Raw genomic sequence first — 22,787 nt, 5'->3', positions numbered from 1 at the left:
GTGCCAGTTATTGTCAGAAAGAACAGCTCGACATTAGTTTTTCCAATACCGGTTTGCCAGTACCGACCCATCAGTTCTGGCAAATCTCCTTCTATACTCAGAAGCAAAGTGCCAAAAATTCTGTCCAACGCATTGGCTTCATTGTATGTGGGGAGGGTAGCCAGCAAAGCTACTCCGGCTGGTCTCTTTACCTCCTCTACGTCCTGGATTTTCGAAGAGCCTTGTGTGTTTGCTGATGAAGATGATAGAGGTAGGAAGTTCTGCAAAGCATCTCAAGTCAGGATCAAGGCTTTTATGTTTTTATGATATAGGGCTCCGTGGCTTCATCAAAGCTTTGGTTCAAGTAACTGAATGTATCCAAAGAACTGTATTTCTCGGGCTGTCAAAAAGTTTGCAAGCAGAATTATCTTGGTAGAGGTGTGCAATCTTCCATTGTGCAGGTAAAAATACAAATACTCTTCTTTGGCGTTTATATACGACTGTCATTTTGCACACTCTTAGGATTCAAATCAGTTATAGCCAATAGAGACAAAGAAAACTGTAGTGATGACGGCTGCAGGTTTGGTCTATCTAGAGTCAGTGGCAATCAGCCTGTGTATCAGGGAAGCCCAGACATTTGCATTTGGAGGTGACTCCTCTGCTGTAAGCAAAATAAAAGCCTAACAGAGAAAACCAACTGAGGTACTAGCGGGCTTTCCTACTGCCCAGACACAGAATGTAAACAATGTTGTGAAACCAGCAACTGCTGGAGCCTGGAGGCTGTCCGAGAAACACACGTCCAAGTAGCAGAAAGGGCCAAAGTGCTCTGTGCAAGAGAGAAGATTGGAAAGGCTACTCGTGATACAAGGCTGGTGCATACATGCCCTTGCTGTCCACACCCTCAGGCTCGCCTGATTGAAGAAAATGAGTCTGTGCTCACAAACACACAGGACAGTTAAAACAAAGACAATGACAAATAATCGCCAAGAGGTCATAGGCAGGGCTCTGCATATAAAGCAAACTGAAGCCTGGACTTCCACAGTTTCAAATAAATCAAATAAATAGATCACCTACTACATGTAGGATCTTTCTCAAGCTTGAAAACCAAACTTAAACAAAAAGAAAAATCCTAGGACTCAAAACTGTGAATATTCTACAACTACTCATTTCCCTCCCCCGACATGCACACTTGTAGTAACGAAATGTATTTCATACGATATGAAAGAACAGAGACGCTTCATATGTGTTTTGACAAAGGGATGGAGAAGGTCCACAGACTACTCATAGAGTGAAGTACAGGAGAATTAAATGGATAAGCCACCGTATCAGCAGTCAGTAGCAGAGGGCAGCCAAACCATACTGAGCGACCCTCTCACCGACTTACAGTAGGTATTATGTAACAGCTAAGTTCAGTGCTTAACAAAGAGCAGAGGCAAATCAACCGGCCGTGTTAAACCAAACAACCCCTCCACACTCGAGAACAGTACTGAAGGGCCTCCCAAAAGTAAAACTATGAACCACTTGAGAGTATGCGGCTAACAGAAGTGAAATCAGCGTGTTACAGATACGCCTGCATAGCAGAGTTTCCCACAGCACACTTACGGTACTGTCGCGTTAGGCCACAGAGTATGGTGAAATGCTGACACTTACATTAAGCTAACTACAGGGTTCAGGAAAAGAGCATATGCTTTGCCTTTTCGAGCTAAAACTGTGAATCTGAGAGCAGAGCAGTGATTGTGGGGGATCAGACAAGGTATGGAGGTGTACAGAGCAGAGTATAGGATGGGGAAATACACTGGGATTCACGAATGTGTATGACTAGTGTGCTAATAAAATCAAACACGATTAGACTGGGGAGGATGGCTCAGTGGTAAAGCACTAGCCTTGTAAGTTAGAAGACCTGAGGTTACTTCCTCAGATCCACTTGGAGTGGTTGTCTGTGCTTGTAGCCAAAACACAAGACATGGGAAGGCCTCTCTTGAGTTGCTACTCAGGGAGTTTAAGAGATTCTGACAACATTAAGCGGTTGCTGTTGCCCCTGGCTGTCCCCTAAAGGTGAAAGAAAAATTCTTAATGCTGAACAGACACCATGCAGTTTAGATGCAGAGCCCAGAGGTTTCTGAGCTGGAACTGAGCAGAGGCTCTCTTCCTTGGGACTAGCCATTACGGGACCAAAAGGTAGCATGCATGCTTCCAAAGAAGGTGAAGCAATGAACAGTCCTATCCAGCTACGACACTCAGGAACCACAACTGCTATCACGGCATAATAACCTTCAGTATGGGTATAGTACTGGCACCCATGCCTTTGAGGTAAGCAGTAGCTCTCTAGTAAGACTTAAGACCTCATCAATAAGAGGGAATTCAGATCTCGTACTGGAAACCTAGCCAAGTGCCTGGGGCTAGTGAAGTCATGGATATTAGAGAAATTGCAATGGCCGTGTTACTAATCTTATAATCCCTAACTAGACTAGCAATATTTGTCCTTGCTTACAGAGTAGTCCTCAATACTCACCAAGAAACAAAAGGAGACAATTACAGAAAATGATAACCAATTAAAATGCACGGTTGTGGAGACCAGTTCCAACTGATACGTCAACACAGCCCCTGCACTGCAGCTCAGGGATGAGTGGGGAATAGAAGTGAGAAAGAGTTTACTATGAGATTGTGTCTCCAAGCATTGTCAGAAGCTACATCTGTAAAGTCTCACCAACACAACTTCCTAAACATGAACTGAACGAGGACAGTGACAGAGAAGCTTATGTGTGCAGACAGAAAGCTCATGAGGCCTCAACCCAAGACGAAGAACTACAGGCAGCTAAGGAATGCTGAGAGTGGGAGACCTAGTCTTCCACAGGGAAGAGCACACCAGTTGGTTATCCAATACCAAATGGTCAGCTCTGAAAACTTATACATACAAGTAACACTATCCAGACTGAGCAGGTTATATTTATGTATTAAGGGATATATATACACATATATTTCAATATTAGTTCATTATACTATTATTATCACTTTAATAATATCTCGGCTGTTGCATGAATAGGATATACTATATAATCCATTTATAATATTATCTATAATACATAAAATATTATATTTATTTATAATATTATATGTAATGTTAATATAATATATTATTTTGTATAATTATATACTATCTTATTCTATTTTATTTATATAATAATATAACATATTACATATAATTAATATGTTATATATAATAGTATGCGAAATCACTTAATAAAAATAGCCATGAATTTGAAACAGAGTAAGGAGGCAAATGTCAAAAGGTTGAATGGGAAGAAAAGAAAAAGAAAATGATGGAATTATATTATACTGCAACCTCAAAAATTTTAAAAGTCAACAAATATAGTATCTAAAATTCTTGAAGAATAAAATAGGTGAGAAGAAAAACATACAAGGAAATGTATAAATTTAAAATTCCAGACCAGACAGAAAAGTATATAAGAAAAACGCATAGAAGACCCTCTTGTCTGAGGATTTGGCATCACTTGAATTGCATAAATGGGTGACAGATGTTTGAAATTCTTTCGACATCAGAAACAGCCTGCCTTGAAAAGTAGCAAAACTGAAGTGACAAAACAACAGAAAGTTAGTAAAGAAGTCTGAGGCAGAACTGTGGCTGCTCCTCCAGAGAGAGAAGAATCATAGGCATGGATGAAGAGGCAGAGCCGAGTCCAGAGATGGAAGACACGGTGTTTGAGATCCAGAGGCTGAGGTGCACAGAGCTGAGGTGCAGAGTCCTGCAGGGCGGAGACTCTGGGCTGACTGAGGCCCACATTTCGGTGGAGGCTCAGAGGACCATGTGTGAAGCCTGAACACGAACTGGTGGAATTTGCTCTGCTAAGTTGTGCACTTGCATCATGCTGGTGAAACCTTTACTTATTTCCACTACTTTGTTTGTTTTTTTTTTTTTTTTGTCTGTCTGTCTGTCTGTTGTTTGTTTTATAAAGTTTTTCCTTTCTCTCTCTCTATCTTAGCTTGGAATTAATTAAACTGGTTTCCAAGACGTCAAAGGTCTGTAGGAGAAGAATTTTATTCTAGAACTTGGACTCTACTCCATCCACGTCTCTCTTTCGATGGGATGTAGACTAAGGGTTGATGTGGAAGGGCTGGTATTTGAAATACTAGGATCTGGTGAATGTATATGAGGGTTGGTAGGGTCAAGGCCAGGCTCTTGCCTGGTCATTTAACATCCCTGAAGAGAAGCCTGGGCTTGTACTTCTTTGCAATTGTTAGGAACATGATTAGGAAACATCGTATTAGTAAACTTTCGGTTTCGAAAACAACCCGATCAATAATCAACTTAAAAAGACAGGACACATCTTCTGCCTAAAGGTTTAAGCTATTTTGGACCATGATCAGTTTGTTCTGCTGTTGGGCTTGTAGCAGAACAAGACTACTCACTTCCTGGGGAAGTAAAGCCATGAGGAAGATGGGGCTTAGACCTCACCATCTCCTTAAGGGCGTGTCTTCTATACACAAACTCCTCCCACTAATGCACACCCCCAAAACCTTCCCCTCCTTCACAAAGAGCTGAATCAGAACAATGCTTCTACCACGTGGAACTCTGAAGGATCCTCTAGTTCCTGCTTCTTAAACTGAGTAGGCTGGCTCCCAAGCTGGTGTGAGGTATCGTTAAAGGAACGTACCCGCGGAGTCTGGGAGGGATGTCGTGTGAAGACTGGTGTATGTACTGGAATGGCACTGCCACAGGGGAAGCGAAGCCTGGGTCAGGCAAGAGCCAGAAGAGACAAGAAAACACAGCCCAGCTTACGCCTTATTTCACACTTCCAGGTTCTAAAATGGAATGAGAACAATTTTCAGTTGGTCTAAGCCACCCACATGGTGGGGCTTTGTTAGGGCAGAACTAGGAATGTTTAGAAGGATGCACCCCATACCAGGCCTGCTTGGCATACTGCACCGAGTAGGTCAAGCATAAAAACTGCTACAGCCCCCACTTAGAACTCACGTAACGGGGACTCTCACAGGTCACATGACTCACCCGTGATTTGCAAAGCCCGTGGACATCAAAGATCCTTCATGGCCCCATTCCCCCTTGCCATTTTTTATTTTTAAAAAGAGATTCTGATGTCTTATGTGACTCTGAGTTACTTAAGTCTAGCAGAATCTGATAGACTTCTAGAGTGTATAATTCAGGTTATCTGTGTTGAATAGTGGGATAAAGAAACAGAGATAAGCTTTTTGATGGTCACTCGGTTTGTAAGCTTGGGATGGCAAAGGTGAGCAGCCAACGTAAAACAGCCTAGGGCCTCCGAGTATAAGCTAGTTGTTGCTATGTGCCAATTGATGAGTGTACTAGAACTATAAAAAGAAATCTGCACATATCCAACATAAAACAACAACAACAACTAACCTCAGGTTTCGGGGATGGTTCAGTGCTTGATCTCCAGCACTAAAGACCTGAGTTCAAATCCCTGGCATTCATGTTTAAAACCAGATATGGTTGTGTGCCTGCCGCCTTATTATTGGGAAGGTGGAGCCAGCAGGAGGGTCCCGAGAGGCTGCTGGCCAGCCAGCCGAATCGAAATGCCAAACTTAGGGTTCAGTGAAAGACTGTGTTTCCTCTAGGGGCATAACTGCAGGTGAGATCACGGGGGAAAACACTCTCAAAGTCTGAGCTTGTGTCTACACACATCAATATGAACGTGTATGTGCACATACACATGCATGCTGCAAACATTCCACACTACACACAAATGTGTGGGCATACACAGACACACAAACATGGGCACACACAGACACATACACACACACAAAATCACACGGTCTTAGCTGTTAGAATCTCAAATGTTTTACAGTGTCATGGCAAATGATTGCTCTGTTTTCCACAATATGTGGATCGTTTCAAGCTTTATATGAATATTCTTACATTACTGTATACTTTGAGTTTTAATAATAAGATTTTAGTAATCTTAAATTTCCTTAGAACTTTCTTCAAAAATTCTCTTTGAAACTTCAGCCACAGCAGACCTTATAAATTACAAACGTCTCAACCTTGACTTGGAGTGCACCAAATTCAGTGGTGGCACTCTTATCTTTAACTTTGAGAAATTCCTCCAGTAAGGAGAACTTAAATAAGCCTGAGCAAACACACCAACACGCGGGATCGAGTTTTATAAGTCAAACTGAAAAACAAACTAAGAATGCCAAAGGTGAATGGGAAAACATCACTGCCCCCTGCACTCTAGCTGTGAACGCTCTGCCAGCTCTGCTCCAAAGTGGAAAGTGTTTAGGGAATAAACCAGCATGGGTGTAGAGTAGCACACCATCAGCCTTGCTTGTCACCCATGAATAGAGGTCTTGTTATGCTTCCAGCAGTACCCATAATGGTGCTAAGTCCCATCTCTGCACACTGTTCTTTGTGTATAAAATGCATGTTCCTCTGTGTTCCCACCAGCTGGAGATTTCCATTGCAAAATCGTCAATCATTGTCTGACATTTAATTTCAGCTGAGGAGAAAGAGACTGTAAGTGGAGTTACGTATGCGGCATCACAGAAGTATCTAGCTGCTGATGCTATTTGAAGCTCATATGGTTCTAGTCTAAATCCAACCAGCACAAGTTCCTTGGCCTTGGAATTTTGTTGAAGAAAGATACCAGTGGGCAGACACTTCTGAAAGGAACAAAGACCTTCTCTGGGTTTGTCTAATGGGGCCTTACTGATATGCAGAATAACCAATTCTAAAGATGTACAATATATATTGACATCTTCAGCAGTTGACTTTAATGCATGAAACCTACTCTTATTTTCCAAAAATAATTGGTACCAATGATTTAAAAACCTTTCCCCCAAACCAAAAATTGGCAGGCTACATAATGTGAGGTATTCTTTTAAATAATTAGGATTAATTCATCTTTCAGGTCTTTACTTACACTAAAACTCAGTGGTACCACACAAAATACAACAGCAGAATAACCACATATCTTTCATCATACCAACTTACCTAGCTTCCATGTCAAAAATAATACAGTTTTTTTCTTAGTACTTTCCAACCAAGCATGCATATTTATAAGACTTAACAACTCATCTAAGAAATAAGGACACTTTATTGTTAGATAGCATAAGGTACAAATAAAAATTTAATGAGTAAAAAACTACTCTTATTTTCCAAAAATAATTGGTACCAATGATTTAAAACCTTTCCTCCAAACCAAAAACTGGCAGGCTACATAATGTGAGGTATTCTTTTAAATAATTAGGATTAATTTGTCTTTCAGCCAGGAGGGCTAAGAACCACAATAGCAAATTTCACAGAACATTTAAGTATTCTCTTTGCTACTTCAAGCACACAATGTCTCATCAGCCAGCCTTAACTCTGTCCGTTTCAGAAATTAAATACTTTTCCATGAGGCAACATTTATGAGTTTTAGCTCTACTTTCAATAAACTTAAAACATGAAATCGAATAACAAGAAGGAAGCAAGCCATGCCCATAATCTACCAGAGCCAACGTGAACACAGTTTTTAGAGATTTAAAGTTACCTGGAGAGAGAGAGAAAAGCCGCATTAGCCACTTGTTGGGGACTCCGAGCTGAGAGCACAGCGATTGATCATTAACTTTTAGCCAGAAGCAAACTTGCACACAGCTCTCCAGAGGCCGAGGCTCCGCTGCTTTCCCTTCCTTCTCTCCTCTCAAATAGGGGAAAGGTAGTTTCCTTTCTCTTCTTGAAGAACTTGCTTTGACATGCACAATTAGTTCATACTTCTCACCGTGCAACGCAAACCCGGCTTAAATTATAGCCGGGGTCAAAAAGGTGACGTGTCTGGCACTTTGAATTGCTACATTTAACCTTCCGATTTTCCCTCTGTGTAGTTTTAGTGGGCACGATTTCAAGGGCATTTTTCCCCAGCATGTAATTTGATACCATGTCTTCCAGACACGGTAAGAATCCCTGTACAATCTGCATTGCTGCGTCTATGAATCTTAACAGAATCTGAGACTGGGGAAGACAGCATTATGAACAGTAACAAAGAGGTCAAGGGCACAGAGTTTCATTTTGTTGCCTGAAATGAACTTGGAGTTGCTATCCTGAATCACTCTTCATCTTTGTCTTAAATCGAGACATGGTCTCTCACTGATGCTGAAGCTCATGGATTGTGCTAGATCTAGGTGGCCGAGCGTCTCAACCTCCCTGGCTCCACCTCCTCAGTGCTATGGCAACCATAGCATGCTGTCGCTCTTGGATTTTTACAGGGTGCTGTGGACGCATCCAGCAGGGATTCACTGACAGCCATCTCTGTAGCCCTTAGAAGGTATTTTGCCAAACAATTCCCATCTATTGTCTCATTCCCTAAACGATGTAAGATAGGCACTTTGTAAATATTTTAAGTATGGGCATATTGACGTATAGAGTTCCGGTTACTTACACAGGGTCCTAAAGCTTTGGAATCCTAGATTTGGGCTTCCATCTCTCGTTTCTAAAGGATCTGAGGGCCATACTCCTCTCCACTAAACAGCAGACCAATGTTTCTACAGTCCGTGGGGCGAGGGGAGGGGCTCAAATGCTATTTGTCAACCTGAGGAATCCGGGAATCACCTGGGAGATGGGCACCTGGGCAAGCCTGTGGGGATTATCCTGATGACATTTACTGATGTAAGAAGATCATAGGCTGGGATTGGTCCAGCTGCGGGGAAAGCGAGTGGAGGGCCAAGATGCCTGCCTGCTTACTCTCTGCCTCTTACTGGGGACAGACAGGATGTGACCTCAAGCTCCTACTTCTGTGACTCCCCTCCCATGAGGGACAATAATTTGGATTATAAACTAGAACAAAATCTTCCTCCAGTAAGTTTCCTTGGTCAGAGTATTTTATCACAGTAACAGGCAAAGAAACTAAGATGAGAAACATGATTTCCAAAGGGGAAAAAAAAAATCCCGTTCTCTATAACTGAGTGCCAGATACCAGCAGGTTGCAAACATGTTTCTCAAAGATTTTACTTATGTGTATACTAATTATAATGACCAAGCAACAAAGACAATTCTTTTCTAGACATTCTCTCTGATCTTTTGACAGAATACAGCAATTCCTTTTCCTAAAGTATACATTGTGTATCTGCTCCTTCTATTAAGAGCTTGAGTTAAAAATCTAAAATGAAACAAAAGCAAATAGTCCTTTCCTTCTACTAATATAAACAGTGAGGTTTTGATACAGTTACAAATTGCAGTATGAATTTTCCCTCTACATAGTAAACACCTCTATCAATCTAGAGGAGGTGTTTTTTTTCATATGAACCTCATCAAATGAATCTTTGTCCCAACAAAGCTTAGCACTTAATGACTAGTGTCAAAGGACCGCTTACCGCTTACTACTTAGTGTAATGAGCTTGACAGCTTTATTCCATTCTGAAATCAAGCAAGGCTTCCTTCCATCAGACAGAGAGTTCTTATGAGCTGAGCATAACAGGTTGGTTTTAAACACAGAGGAAGGAAAAAGCAGACCACCCCCAACCCTGCCCACCCAAAAGGAGGACTAGCCATTTCAAAGTTATTTTTATTGTAAAGTTGGGGGGGGTGTGTGGAGTCAGCAGGACTGAAGGTGAGTGATGGTTGAACATTTGGCTTCCTTTCTGGGAGGATTAAGGTGAGAAGGAAAACCATTATCTCACAAACTGAAACTGGCCTGCTTGGGAAATGTGTTGATTATCTCTGTGATCAAGGTTTCTCAAGGCAGATAAGCAGCTGGTTTTTTCACTCCTGGAAACCTGGAAATACTAGCCTACCAGGAAGATCCTACAACAGTTCTTAGTGGCATGGGAGACTCCATGTTGACTTCCAGCCTGGTCTAGAGGGGAAAAAGCTTGTACCAGAAAACAATGCCTCTGCATAAGTTTGACACTAATCAGGGTCCGGAACATGTATTTGGGATAGTGACTATGTAATTAAAAGTCATTCTACTTTGCCCTCTCTGGATTACCTGTTTCTTTTAAAAATAAAAATATTGGAGGATAAATGTCGCTGAGGCTGTCTGTGGACAGGATGGCAATGACACAATCATGTAAGGAAAGGCTGTTAATGCTACTAAATGAGCAACATTAATTTTACCACAAGTGTTCAAATTTACTTAGCTTCTACGTGTAGAATACTTTGTTTCAGTATTATAAGATATCCCAAGAAAGCTAAAAAGTATGATCATGTTTGATATTTCAGAATTTGGAGGTATTAAAGGGAAGGGAGAATTGATGCAACTATAGTCTCAAAAATAAAGAGCAAGTCTATAATCAACAAAAGGCTTTACAAAATCTATATGAGTGTCATGAATATGGATAATATATTTTGCACTTTTAATACCTTCTCTTACTCCTATTCCAACGTTAGACCCTTAAAAGTTCTACATGCTGCTTAGAATCATTTTGTTAAGTTTAGTAAGTATGTTATGAAAGGTTACAGAGCTTGGCTCATATATCAACAATTTGTTTTATAAACATACAATCGATTTTTCTATGTACAATGTCCATTTAACTGTTTTAGCATTTTGAATATCCACTTGTAAACATTCTACCAAAAATCAAATTCATCATGAAATCAAATTAAGGGTTAACATTTGCTGCAGTCAAAAGAAAAAAATAGCAAAAGCAGCTGGCCTAACACAGCTTGGATACTGAGCCAGGGCCTTGCACATGCTATGACTGCTTTCTTTTGATTATTTTTAACTAACAAAAATCATACACTATGGGAAGCACAGAGACATCACATACTTGTAGTTGTATAACCTACTCTATAGGACACGAGACACAGACAGTCCTGTTGGCTACATGAAGCTCTAAGAAAGAAGACAAACACAGGAGAGCCCTGCTCCTGCTCATTGAGCCCCAGGGAGACCAGGCCAGGAGGTGACTAACCTTTGCCAAGGTTACCTGTTCTCAAGAGTAATTCTGGAGCTATGGTTGTAAAAAGGTTTGCTCCTCCAGACCCCCGAGTTTTTTTTTTTTAAATATTTTTCAATCAGTTGGGGAAAGAGAAAGAGGAAATACAGTTAGAAAATCTTGATGAATAGCATGTGTGGTCTTGGAACATGTCATTTATTCCATGCTTGAGTCATGACAATAAGTTCTTGGCGACAGATCTGTTTATAATCTTATTCCCAAGTTTCGTGCAGCCTTGCACATTTCCCTTGTGAGATTTTGATGTTGTTCGCATTATGACGAAAAGTTAAAAGCTGGATCAATGAGCAAAGACCGTGCTCTTCGCCTGATTAAAAAGTCTAAGGGAGTGCAAAGAGCAGAAATCCCAGTTATGTATTTTAGAAGGGACAGAGAAAGAAAACAGTTGAAAAGCACACAAACTCAATATAAAACCAAATGCCTCCCAATGTGATATGAGTGTCTATTTGCTTTTCTCATTGGTAATACTGTTTCTATTTTCTTTGCTGTAAAAGAAGTAATAAAGCCTTCAGATTTGTGGGACAGAGTTGGCTGCGATTTTCTATTCCAAATTCTAGAACACAATAGAACTCAAAATTAGCAAACAGCAGAGGGAAACAACTCTGGTTCATTTCCTCAGTTACTCATCTCTCAGAGTCACAATGTAAATGTCTTGGTCTTAACTTTGAAATCAAGGACAAGAAGAGGGTTGTCATTCAAATTTGCATTGTGGAATGATTTCTGTCACAATACTTACACAAAACAGGTAAGTATTCTGTTATCTCAGAGCATTTCTCCTTCAGGGCACTCGATAGAGCAACACCATAAAAGGGTGATTTGGGTACAGGAGACATTTGGCTGCTGTCTGGTCAGTAGAACACTGTAATATATTCAGTTCATAGATGAGGACATTCAGGAACAATGCTTTTGAGGCATCTTTCCATTTAAGAACATGTGATTTCACATAGCATCACCGTAAGCATAGATTAGCCTCACAACCTCCTGTCACATGCACCAACACTAAGGGTGACTCAGTACAATGTCTGTACTGGCAAGAACAAAAACTTATGGAATCAAAGTTTCCAGCCACACAGACCCATCTATCTTTCCTTCAACTCTTGGGTACCTTGTAACTTCAATAATTTTAGTACCCTCCAATTTTATCCATATCTCTAAGTAATTACAGACCACACTCACCTGCCTATCCGGCCAACCCCCATGGTAATACTGGGAATTATTTTATAAAGTAAATTATGATCAAGAGCATATCATCCATTCACTGCTATAGGCAGTGATACAAGGGTACACAGTTTAGTGTTCTTTGGCCTTTTAATACTCTTTTTTTTTTTGTAAAATGAGGTGCCTTTACGTATACTGTTTTGAAAAACTATAAAAGTATTAATCCTTATCAAGGTATTCACAAGCATGTTAGAGACAACTTTGGATAGTCTGCCTCAGACACGTCATCTCACTGGAAATAAGATGCTTCGATGTCTCAAAACAAGTTGAATGAAATCAAATTGAATTTCCTAACTCCTAAGTCTTGAAAGCATGAGAGACTCCCACCCACTGATGTCAGGAAATGATAACAGGGAAAGTATTTTGTAGGGCTGGTGGGATGAATCATCAAATAAAAGTGCTTTCCATAAAAGCCAGGCGACCTGAGTTTGGTCTCTGACCATGTAAAGATGGAAGGAGAGAATCAACTCCAGAAAGTTGTTATCTAACTTCTGTACTAGTGCTTTGTCACACACACAAGAATACACAAAGACACACATCATGCATGCACACGTGCACACAGACACCCACACACACGCTCTAATAAATAATAATAGTAATTAAAAATTAACTTTTCTCAATAGAAGCAAAGTGGGAAAGTGTATACATATGATGGAGGATCGGTGTGTGCCTGAACCTTAATCAAAGAAACTTCTTCTTACAGTAGGTGCAAACTAACTCCAAACAACCACAGCTGAACAGACATGTGCAGAGAATGAGGCCGCTATAGCTAGACTCTCCCCTCCAGGCTCTGGGATCTACACAGAAGATGGAACAGGAAGATTGTGAGAGGCAGAGGGTAACTTCAGGGAAGCAGCATTGTCCAATTAAGGCAAGTCGGATAGGAACTCAGAACACGCATGTGAGCGTATACAGGACCGGCACAAGATAAAGCCAGCTAACAGTCACAGCACAGAGGTGGGAAGTAGACACCAAACCACCTCTAGGCAAGAAGCTGTTTGCAACCAGTGGTTATTGGGATTGGGAAAAATCAGTCTTCTTCAATAGAGTGGCACTGGGTATTTACACCCAGGTTTAGGAATAGTCATCCAACACAAATTAGACCCCAATGGTAGTGGTATTTTCTCTTTTGCAAGAGAGAAATAATGTGAATTTAGGGGATAAGGAGGTAGAGGGAGATCTGGGAGGATGTATAGGAAGAGAAGGTATAAGGCCAAACTAAGCTGTATGAAATTCTCAAATAAAAATATATTAAAAAGGGAAAGGTGATACAAGGATGAAAGGTAATATAAAGTCATACAGGAAACATATCAAACAGAGTTTTGACCATACCTAAGCTTGGCAGCATACACGCATGTAACAAAAACGATATAACTAAAAGCAATTTTTTTAAAAAATGAAGGACTTTGCTTTAAATGCATACAGGGAGCCAGTTAGTAGGGACTGTATGAAATCTGAGGCTAGGTGAGGCTTCAGTGTTTATCTTCCTGTCTGCTGTTTCTCTGAATAGATTAGAATCTTGATGACCCCTTAGCTGCAGAGGACATAGGCCTCCTTCGCCTTTGACGAGCTGTGTCACCAGTCCCTGGGTCCTTACTATGACCGAGGGTCCCATATCTATTTCCCTGCAAAGTCTAACATAATTCCTTGCTTGCTGTCTGTCTTCCACTGTACTACAGGACTGGGGTTCTTGGGTTTTGCTTTTGTGATAGGTACTGGATTTTACTTTCCTTATCTTGAACAAACTACCCAATCAGAACCTCGGGCTTGCCTTATGCCATAAGTTTCTTTCGCCAACACATCTGATAAAAGAACACTATGGTCCATTCCACAGTTAGTTGGCAATTTTTCATCAAGAGAGAGAAAGCAAAAACAAAAACAATCCCCCTCCGCCTCCAAAAATCCCCTACCAATCAAGGTTGATGAGGTCTTGTCCCATGCTCCTTTTCAGGTGTCTTATGACAGATGAGATACATTTTGTTGGTGAACACTCTGTAGTCCCTTTTCTAGGGCAGCTTCTTCCTCTGAGAGGGGAAAGCTGATCTTGGAAATAAATTCAAATTAAAGTGTCCATTTGATTATATATTCAAGCCACATTCTCTAGTCTAACATCAGGTCTAAGAATTGACTACATGCATCAAAGGAGCCAGCTGAGTCTGCTTTTTCCCTTGTGCTTAATTAATTAGTTTAACCAATGTTTAGTGGGTGGTGAGCACACAAAGCTGCTATGGTAGGACCGGGAGGAACTCCAGGGTAAGTAAGGCAGGGGCTCTTTCTCTCACATGTATTTACCCCTTGATGGAAGAAAGATGCATACAGACCTACCCAGTCAGAATTACTGATGCTACAATAGAGCCACTGTCTGAATAAGAGTCATCAACATCCTATAGAGCCTTGTAGGATTTAACTCAGTGCCACATGAATTCACATAGACGACGTGTGAGATAGAAAACCCATAAAATCCTAAAATACAGGCATCTTCTGTATTAGAAAGTTGTTAGGCAATACTAGGTTCTGATTCTCTGGCTAGGATAGAAGAATCAGTTCTTTGTACCTAAAACCACCACCATTCTCTCTGACTAGACTTTTAGGGAGACATTCGCAAATATAATGACAAAGTTGTGATGTGAACTGTATGAGAGGTGGAGGGAATAAGCATTGTGTTTTTGTTTTCCCAGGTTGAGAATACTGCCCATGGAACCTCCAAACAACTCAGGCTTTTGCCAAGACTATAGGTTGCTCTCCACAAACTAACACCAAGGTCCCACTGTGACAGCTACCTAGAAGCTTTAACCATACTTTCTAGTGTCTCTGATATGGGAACACACTCTGTAGGCAAAAGAAAAAAACATAAACCCAAACCCAGAGACAAACCCTTTGATCTAGATCTGTCCTTCCTGCAAAATATGTCAGTGAAATGGTGGTAAAACCTGTAGGGTCAACTACCCAATGCCATTTGACTTGAGGCCCACATCATGAGATGGAAGCCATACCTAAAACTGCTTGGGTGACCAAGAACCTAAGAAGAGATAGGCCAAGAACCTAGGATAAAACCAACTACTACTGTTCTAAAAAGTATGTATGTGTTTGTTTGTATGTATGTATGTATGTATGTATGTATGTATGTATGTATGTGTATATATATGCTATACTCAGAAATCAGTGCCTTGAATAAAAAATAAACACAAAAAAGACATTTCCCATGTAGTAGATAGAAACTAACTCCAAGACCTACAGCCGGACAATGTGCAGAGACTGAGGAACTTTGGGGCATTGCATCCTAAATGGGATGTCTTCATTAAAGCAGTAATCTCTGTGGAACAGGAGGTGGAATCCTCTTAAGAGTCAGAGGTGATGGGTGACTCCCAGGAAATAGTGTCCTCCAGACACACCAGGACTGATACACATATGAACTCACAAGGGTATTTCAGCAGATACGAGTATGCACAAGCTCACTCAGTCTATACAGATCCCCTGGCCCCAAGAAGCAGAAACAGACATGAGCTCCCACATCTAAGCAAGAAGCTGGGTGCAACTGATGCTGGCTGGAAAAGGGGGAAATTTGTCCAGTGGGGTCTCACTGGCCATATTAACTATGCCTCAGGGAAAGCCCCAAGTCCAAGAGTAGTGGGATAAAACAAAACCAATGCAATGGTATTTTTCATAACATTTTGCTTCATTTTACTTTGATTGAGCTTTTAGTTTTTGTTTTATTAGGTTTTTGCTTGTTGATTTTGATTCTTGTCTCTTGTCTTTTTCTCTGTCTCTCTGTGTCTGTCTGTCTGTCTGTCTGTCTGTCTGTCTGTCTCTCTCTCTCTCTCTCTCTCTCTCTCTCTCTGTGTGTGTGTGTGTGTGTGTTGTTTTTGTTGTTTTGGAGAGAAAGAGAAAACAATATAGACAACTGGGAAGAATTTGGGAGAAATTGGAGGAGAAAGAAGATGATTAAAATATATTCTATAAAAAAGTTACAATAAAAATATACCTTTAGCGTGGAAATAGTACCCCAAATATTTATTTATCCAATTGAGCCTGAAAGTAAAGGTCATATTTAATCGCTACCCCTGATGCTGGCCCACAGGATACACCTTGTGAGTGTCAGGACTAAAGACACAGGGATGGTGTGTGGTGGAGGAGTGCTTTGTGTCTACTAGAGATACGACAGCCAGCTGTGCTCACCTTCCTTCCATGAAAGAATTTCCAGAGAGAGATAGAGAAGCCATACTGAGGAATCAAATATTCCTAACACTTCCTTCTAACTCATTGCAACCTTTTGATTGGTTGGTTGGTTGATTGGTTGATTGGTTGATTGGTTGGTTGGTTGGTTGATTGGTTTTTAAGTCATATTTAAGCTAAAGCTGGGGCAAGAAAGGGCCATGACTTGTATAGAATGTTGAAATTCATCTTTGAGGCTACCAAAGACCTGTATACATGATCTGTCCTTTGGGGACAGCCCCTCTGCACTCTGTGACTCTTAGCTATGTTCAGGTGAATGAGATAGGAATCAGCAAATGTGAGAAAGGTGGGGATGGATGGACGGACGGACGGACGGATGGACTTGCCTGAACGGTACCACGAGAGTAGCAGTTCTGGTTGAGAATAATACAGAAATCTCATTTAGCCAGGAGCACAGTGTCATTGTCTGTTTCTTAATCACATACCCAGCAGGCTTCTGCGTATAAAGTTTACGTATCCAATTTAAATCGGTGCTTCGTCTCAGATGTCTGTGTGAAGAATGTGTTTTGTTTGGATTTGTTTGTTTTCCCTACAGAAAGCCAGGAGCTGCTAAAAGACAAGCACAGACAGGCTGCTCTGTAAGAGTAATGCACAATTAAAAACTGTTTGGCCCACACAGTGTGGTGCCACTGGCCTCTGTGTGGGTAGCTGGATGCAGTAAACAGCTCTTACCTCACTGCCTAACTCTGCCACTTCAAGGTTCATAGAGGTTTAGCCCTATACCTGGAAAGCCTTGGAGAGACATTGCTCCATTGAGATTAGGACATATACAATGCATTTAGCTGGCTAAATTAAAGTATGTACCTTGAAATGTAGATCCTGTGAGCAAGTTCTAACAGGCTAATCAAATATTTGTTTTTTTTTTTTTTTTTTTTTTTTACCCAAAGAGCCAACACCGTTCCCAGACGAAGAACACCTCCACCCATCCATCTAATGAATACCTTCTTAGAGAACATCATGGGAAACAACATTTCAAGTAGGTTACCCTCACTTTCAAAACATTTCTTATCTAGGCCTCTTGATGGGGCAGGCTTTTCCTGGTGCCAAGTTCTCTGCATGCTTGAACAGTGTTATCAAGACAAACATCAAGACTCAAACGATAATGAAGCTAAGATAGAAAAGTGATTCTCATAAAATGAAGCATCTCGGAGTCTGCTAATTGTCCTTAATTAATATTTAATTAATTAATATTTGCAATAATGCTAACAAGGAAGAGAATGACTTAAAAGCATGGCATTTTAAAAATTGCATGACGTCACACTGTGCTGATGAGAGTATTTAGTTTCATTAAAATGTGTTTACCCCAAAGGCTGACAGTCCTAAATTTTGGGCACTACTATATCTAATCTTTTTAAACAAGCTTATGGGATATATACAACAATCACAACAATAGTTAAGCTTACGTGGCTTCTAGGATTTGTCAAATTTGCTTCAAGCACTTCAAATAGACTAAAATCATTTGTGCAATAGCCAATATGAAGAAAGTTTGCAATGTTCTTACTTTATAGATTAAAATACTGTAGTTGAACAGATTTTAGTCAGGAAGCATGAACGCTAAGAGATGAAACCACAGAAGCCACAGACTGAGCTCCAGCTTTTAACAGTGGCAATGTCAGAAGATGCCAGGGAAGTGTACCCAGTGGGAGCCACATAACTCAGTGTGAGCTTCCCCAACGATCACAATTTGCTTACAGGACTAAGCTAAGGATTAAAGTCCAGATTCATCCAGGTCAAAATGTCCCAATTTAACAAATGCCATGAGTTGGGGGAAGCAGACAGACAGAAATACCAGTGCACATCAAGGAAACTCACAAGATAGCTCTACGGGTGTTCTCTTCTGTGTTCACGGTGCCTGGATACTCTTGTGTAAGTGTCCACAGGAAAGCACCTCATGCCAAGCTTGACTCCTTGACTCCTAGAGGTGAGAGAGAGAGAGAGAGAGAGAGAGAGAGAGAGAGAGAGACAGAGAGACACAGAGAGAGACAGAGAGACAGAGACAGAGACAGAGAGAGAGAGAGAGAGAGAGACAGAGACAGAGACAGAGACAGAGAGAAACAGAGACAGAAACCATATAAACATTATAGTATGTATTAACAGTATCTAATTCCATGTCTAAGTGAGTTCTACCATGCAGATTTCTCTTGCCTTGAATAGAATAGCTATTGGCTTTCTCTAAAATTCTGCAGTTGATGTTAAGTCTTCATTAGGCAGGGAAGGATCACTTAACTCAACAAGCACACATCTTTAGTAGTGACCCTGTATTCTAATGGTAATGTGTACACTTGTGTTTTCCGTCCAACTCAAATTTACAAAACTTATAAATTTTGCAAAAAAAAAAGCCAACCAACCAAACTATAAATTCATTTCAATCTATCGTTTTTCAAATTTTTTAAATAATAATGTTTAAAATGATACAAAAAGTGATCTTCCCCTGAACTTTTAGTACAATAATGTATATAAGAATGTGTGTGCGTTTTTGAATCATAAAAACTTGAAACTTCTAAAAAAATACATTTAACTTCATGATATTAATTCAAACATGAAAAGTAACACTCCAGTAGGTCAATGAAAGTAGAAAAATGTTCCAGAAATACCACAGAAATATAAAAAGTCTGACCATCTCTATTCCTCAATTCTATGGATTTTGTAACAAAATTTTCTTTTTCTAATTCCCTTAACTAAGAAAGGGGAAAGGATACAATAGTACCTACCGCAAAATCATGACTATTTAGTTAATTAAATTATCATTTTGAAAATATATCAATTAGCAGTGAAATAATAAAATGATATTTAACACTATTAACAGGTACTACTTAAGCAGAGAAAAATACTATTTAATATACATGAATAAGTACAAGATGCCTGCTAATTCTCTATTTGAAATTTAAGACTTTTATATGTAAAACGTGATGTTTTACTGGTTACTAAATCAATACAATTAACTTTAAAGGTGTGGTTGAAAAGAACAGATGTCTAGGGCAGAACAGTGTGGTGAAAGGTTTCTGAAATCATTTCCTATGAGCAAAGATAAAAGAGAATATGGAAGTAACGTGAACTTCTTCAGTTCTCCTGGTCTGTCCAGAGGATTCTGTTAGACCTTATAGATTAACACAGAAGATTCAGACAGACAATCTGCTGACCATGTAAGTTCCATGATTATAGCAACCAGATTATTTAAGCGCAAGTATCTTAATGTAGTAAAAAAAAGTCATGCAGAAACATGCCAGCTCAGTATGCAAAATACACTGTGACAATAAATAAACTCAGCTGAATTAAAAATGAATATCATAATGTAGTTTACCTGGTTACTCATATCATGTTATGTTGATTAAAATCTACGTATTTGACTAAAACACATTTAAGGATATAATCTTATTACACTTAACTTTATGTTTTTCAGGGACATGCACTTTGAATTAATTTCATTTATATATATGATGCTGTATTCGACTTTTGAGTGTGAACTCAAACTTCATTTATACGATGAATTATTAGCATTGTCTATTACAATCCACCTCTGTCTCCATATTTATGTTTCTTGCTCCATGAACTTAAAAGGCATTTTTTCCCACATTTCCATCCTTGTGTGAGATAAAATACTCTTAATATTTAGGGAAAGTAATAATTTTGAGAATAAGACAAGGAAGTTTTCTTTTTCTTTCTCCTATAACCTGAACTCTCAATGTATTTTAAAAATTAAAAATAAGGAATTACTGATTTTTATCCATAACTTCAGATTCTGTGTTATTAAATTTACACTATTTTGTCATGTGAAAGCAGGCCAATAAAAGTTTTTTTTCTCATTTGTACAACATTTGTCCCAGAAATAGACTTGAAGTTCATGTGTTTGTGAGCTGATATATCAAAACGTTGAGCCTTGTTGACATTTATAGTATCATGTCTAACAGATACATTTTTTAAAAAGGTAGTTAAAAATAAATCCTTTTGTTTGTTTGGCATGGCCTTATGTGTAACTTCACCTTGAATAATGCTATTGTGTCTGACCTTCTGAAATCCCATGTCTAAAATGCAGAGAGTTCAATAAGTCTTTGATGTGTTTAAAAACAATTTGTTTTCGAATTTCATTAATATAAAACCAATACTTAAAGTATAGACTCTTCTTTTTAAAAGCCCATGAAGTAAGAGAATTCACTTAATCTACAGTTACTCAAAAATCAACACAAATAAAAAGGGAAAGCAAAACATTAAGAGAAAAATATTCAAGCATGAATGTCAGAGTCTGTGGAAAGCTATGTTAATGTATAATCTCTTATCATACAGGTAGTTGTGACTGGCATAGAAAGTATGTATCCTGAGTTTGTCTCCAACTAGTGGCAATCCTCCTGCCTTAGCCTCCCAAGCACTGGGGTAGACATGTACAACCAGGCTCAACAATATTTTTCATTCCATAATTTTGTAGAGCATGATCAGGTGGTCTGAATAGCCATATATTTTAGGGAGCTGATCTTTCCATTCTGTTATTTTCATAGTCTTTGGCATTTTGCAATGTAACTATATCTAGCCTTCCTCATGGCTTGATTTAGGAATGTCAGTTATAGACAAAATGTGTTAGCTAGGGCACTCGATCTTTTCTAATTAATAAAGAAAGCAGGTTTTAACAGAGTCCCATGTGACAGGTACTTGGCAAAGGTGTTCATTTAAAGAGCAGTGCAATTGGGCACTCACCGTTACATACCTAGCAACATACGAAGTGCATTGTAGTTAGGTGAGTACAGCATTCATGTTTACACACGGTGCACTGTTATCTGGAAGATGATTTTAAAAAAGGAGATTTAGCTTTTAAATGCAATTGTATTGACGTACTTGAACAAAATCAGCTCAAAACAAAGGACTGTATCAGAAACCGGTGTGATGGAGGTTCACATTCAAAATTTCAGGAGAAACGAAAGATAATCTACTCTCTTAGGAGATAGCTTCTCCCCTCAGGCTAGGAGTGTGTTTTCTAAATGTGATCATGCTTATGAATTCTCAGTGATCATTAGGGCTTCTCAAAAGTTTCCTTGAAGAGAATATTAATATCTGCATAGTTAGTGTTAATAACAGAGACAAAACAATGGCAAAGCTAGCTGCTGCCTTCTTCTAAATCTCCTCTTTCTTTCCACATGAGCCCCCAAAACATGTTTGTTTTGGAAGCAACCGGTGAATGGTACGGAAGGAGAATTTAAAGCAAGTGACTACTGACAAGGGCAAAACCATAAGTCACGTCAGCTGATCTGCAGCTGACTAACCCGAGGGGGAAGGAATGCAAGGTCGCTCACTGTTCAAGGTCGAAGAATAACATTCCTTCTGCAGCTAAATGGCTGGTGTGAGACAGCAGATCCTATCTTAACACCCAGAAACAAACCCACTGTGGTAAGGTTATCCAGTCACTAGAGGTGACCTTTGAAAGTTAGGAGGCAGATTAGAAAAGCCTTTGTCTGCAACCACAGAGCTGGTTTTTTGTGGCTGTAAATGAACCAGGGACCAGGGTCAACTCCAAGATATTCTATTGTATTCTTTGGTAAGTATCTTAATACAACGCCTCCAAGGACCTATAAGACAACTGAAATATCATTAGACAACTAGGAGGTAAGGGAGACCACCCACTTTCTTACAATAAAAACAAAAAGAGAACACATTTTCCAAATTGTTTCTTTTAAAATTAACCTCAAAGCTTTAGCAAAAAAAAATGTTGAATGAATGAATCTTAGTCCCATATCTTTAAACTAGGGATGTAAATGCCCACCTTCCCATGTATGTCAAAGATGAAAAAAGTCTACAGGCACGGAGAGCAAATAGAATCTCTTTACCGTTTTACTAACAATAAAATGATAACCATTAAGAGTCACAAAGCCAAAACACGTTACAAACACCCTTCTATATCGCTTGTCTAGTCAAAATTTCACCATGCAGAGTTGTGATGTTTCTAAGCAAGAGGTACAGATGGCACTGAGCGGCTGGGGTTTGGGGGATCCACGAGGAAAAGCCATCCGGAAATGAAGGGAGAAGCAGACTCCATATCCACCTTCTGTTCTCTGAATTCAGCCGTATACCATATTCTTTGCCTAGATTGTTTTTACACGAGTGGGATGTAGAACAGGCCTCAAAGAACTCCATCTAGAGAGTGTAGGACTGAACCTGCACCAAGGCCGCTCCATTCTCAAGTCCCCTGCTGGATTCAGTAGGCGTGCACACCCTCCTGTGGGCTGCTCCTGGCTCACACCTGAGTCCAGAAGCCAGGGGAAGGCAGACTTGCTTCTGAATCTCACCACTGACTTTGGTTGAGGGCCTTGCCTGGTTATTATATTGCTTCTATCCAGTTGTTGTCCTTGGGGGAAAAAAACTTTTTTGAAGAAAAAAATTTCATGATTTCGTTTCAAAACCAAGGTGGCTGAAAAAATAACAGAAATTGAATTCGTGAGGAAATTCAGTTT

The 22,787-nt window shown here is 39.8% G+C and overlaps 1 protein-coding gene across 3 annotated transcripts in view; it reads right to left on the bottom strand.

Moving 5' to 3' along the window:
* Slc16a7 (solute carrier family 16 member 7) overlaps positions 1 to 21,121 on the bottom strand; it is a 105,582-nt gene extending 84,461 nt beyond the window's left edge. The window contains exons 1-2 of one of the 3 annotated variants that reach the window (XM_028752125.1): positions 21,050 to 21,121; positions 18,166 to 18,268 (exon numbers count right to left, since the gene is read on the bottom strand). The gene's annotated coding sequence lies outside the window, so the exon portion shown is untranslated. Of the gene's footprint in view, positions 1 to 4,652; positions 4,801 to 7,505; positions 7,630 to 18,165; positions 18,269 to 21,049 lie in introns of those variants that run through there. The other 2 variants (XM_028752124.1, XM_028752123.1) reach the window with 2 other exon arrangements.
* Between the last annotated feature and the right edge of the window lie 1,666 nt (positions 21,122 to 22,787).

Source organism: Grammomys surdaster, unplaced genomic scaffold, assembly GCF_004785775.1.
Source record: "Grammomys surdaster isolate TR1022 unplaced genomic scaffold, NIH_TR_1.0 125877, whole genome shotgun sequence".
NCBI classification, from domain to species: Eukaryota; Metazoa; Chordata; class Mammalia; order Rodentia; family Muridae; genus Grammomys; species Grammomys surdaster.
Note: the sequence above shows the minus strand (reverse complement) of the source record. Positions and strands in the feature narration are given on the sequence as shown.